At 54.0% G+C, this 2,500-nt stretch overlaps 1 non-coding gene across 1 annotated transcript; it reads right to left on the bottom strand.

Annotated features, from left to right (window-relative positions):
• Window positions 1–239: 239 nt before the first annotated feature.
• Window positions 240–2,050, bottom strand: LOC146144645 (small subunit ribosomal RNA). Its single transcript, XR_014500635.1, has one exon. It is a non-coding gene; the product is annotated as a small subunit ribosomal RNA (ribosomal RNA).
• Between the last annotated feature and the right edge of the window lie 450 nt (window positions 2,051–2,500).

A 2,500-nucleotide genomic window follows, 5' to 3' on the forward strand; every position in this document is an offset into this window, starting at 1 on the left:
TTGTTTCGCTCGCACAGTGCCTCGCACTATAGGGTGACAAAATAGACCGCGCCGAGCGGTCGGCCAGGCCGACGCTTGAAGCCGGAGCGCGCGGCACCGCGGCACTCGACGCGCAAACATTACCGGGTGACCGAATCGCCGGCCGGCGCGCCGCCCCTCGCGGGTCGGGCGCCGGGTAGCAAAGACTTTTTCTCTCGCTTGTCCGAGTTTCGCGTTCGCCGAAGCGTTTGCGAGACCGTTAATGATCCTTCCGCAGGTTCACCTACGGAAACCTTGTTACGACTTTTACTTCCTCTAAATGATCAAGTTAGATCGTCTTCTCGGACGCCGGCTCGACCGTTGCCGGCCGCGCCAGGTCCAATCGGAGGACCTCACTAAACCATTCAATCGGTAGTAGCGACGGGCGGTGTGTACAAAGGGCAGGGACGTAATCAACGCGAGCTAATGACTCGCGCTTACTGGGAATTCCTCGTTCAAGGGAAATAATTGCAATTCCCTATCCCTAGCACGACCGGGGTTCAGCGGGTTACCCAGACCTGTCGGCCAAGGCGAGCACATGCTGATCCGGTCAGTGTAGCGCGCGTGCGGCCCCGAACATCTAAGGGCATCACAGACCTGTTATTGCTCAATCTCGTGTGGCTAAACGCCACTAGTCCCTCTAAGAAGTTAGACGCCGACCGATTGGGTCGCGTAACTAGTTAGCAAGCCAGAGTCTCGTTCGTTATCGGAATTAACCAGACAAATCGCTCCACCAACTAAGAACGGCCATGCACCACCACCCACAGAATCAAGAAAGAGCTCTCAATCTGTCAATCCTCACTGTGTCCGGGCCGGGTGAGATTTCCCGTGTTGAGTCAAATTAAGCCGCAGGCTCCACTCCTGGTGGTGCCCTTCCGTCAATTCCTTTAAGTTTCAGCTTTGCAACCATACTTCCCCCGGAACCCAAAGACTTTGGTTTCCCGCAAGCTGCCGGAGAGGTCGTAAAACTAACGCCCCCCGATCGCTAGTTGGCATCGTTTATAGTCAGAACTAGGACGGTATCTGATCGTCTTCGAACCTCTGACTTTCGCTCTTGATTAAAGAAAACATTCTTGGCAAATGCTTTCGCAGTCGTTCGTCTTGCGCCGATCCAAGAATTTCACCTCTAACGGCACAGTACGAATGCCCCCGTCTGTCCCTCTTAATCATTACCTCGCGCTCCGAAAACCAACAAAATAGAACCGAGGTCCTATTCCATTATTCCATGCACCATTATTCAGGCGAATCGCCTGCTTTGAACACTCTAATTTTTTCAAAGTAAACGTTCCGGCCGCCGCCGACACTCAGTCAAGGGCACCGGCGGAGAACCGGAGGTGAGGCCAGGACGGCCAGTACACGCCTTGCGACGGACCGGCCGCCTGCGCCCAAAATCCAACTACGAGCTTTTTAACCGCAACAACTTAAATATACACTTTTGGAGCTGGAATTACCGCGGCTGCTGGCACCAGACTTGCCCTCCAATGGATACTCGTTAAAGGTTTTAAAGTGTACTCATTCCAATTACAGGGCCTCGTTTAGAGTCCTGTATTGTTATTTTTCGTCACTACCTCCCCGCGTCGGGAATGGGTAATTTGCGCGCCTGCTGCCTTCCTTGGATGTGGTAGCCGTTTCTCAGGCTCCCTCTCCGGAATCGAACCCTGATTCTCCGTTACCCGTAAGAACCTCGGTAGGCCAGTACCGTACCGACGAAAGTTGATAGGGCAGACACTTGAATGATCCGTCGCCGGTGCGAGACCGTGCGATCCGCAAAGTTATCCAGAGTCACCAAAGGTTGCGGGCCGAAGCCCGGTCGGTTTTTGGTCTGATAAAAGCACGCCTCCCGCGAGGTCGGCGCTTCACGCATGTATTAGCTCTAGCATTTCCACAGTTAACCACGTAAAACGTACGATCAAATGAACCATAACTGATTTAATGAGCCATTCGCAGTTTCACTGTACGAGAGCTCGTACTTAGACTTGCATGGCTTAATCTTTGAGACAAGCATATGACTACTGGCAGGATCAACCAGGTAGCTACTTTAGCGTAGCCCCGAAAGGCCGACGAAGGAGGCGCCGCTGATGCGGCGCCGTCGCTCGGTCGATGCGAAACCCGAAGGCTTCTCTCCGTTAAAATTTCGTTCTTTGCTCGGCTGCCCGAACTCAGAAAACCGTCACCGCCCGTCGCACCCGCCGGAGTAAGACTTCGTCGGCAGGCCTTTCGACCGCCACGTCGCCAACACCGGCGCGAGCGCAACGCACGCCAGACAACTTCGCCGAAGCGACCGCTCAGAACCCGACAAACTGACACTCGGCTCTTCGCGCAGCAGCAACATCTGCCCAGCGAGCCAATCGCCTTTTCACCGATTCTTTACTTGTCGAAGCTTGTCAGCTCCCACAAGTATAGCAAAGATGAGTGTTGTCCCTGGGGTCTTCCGTTTGAAATTCTAACGTAAAAAAAAGGTGCACGATTGCGCCAGGTGTTG

This window comes from Ascidiella aspersa, chromosome 5, assembly GCF_963924565.1.
Source record: "Ascidiella aspersa chromosome 5, kaAscAspe10.2, whole genome shotgun sequence".
Taxonomy (NCBI): Eukaryota; Metazoa; Chordata; class Ascidiacea; order Phlebobranchia; family Ascidiidae; genus Ascidiella; species Ascidiella aspersa.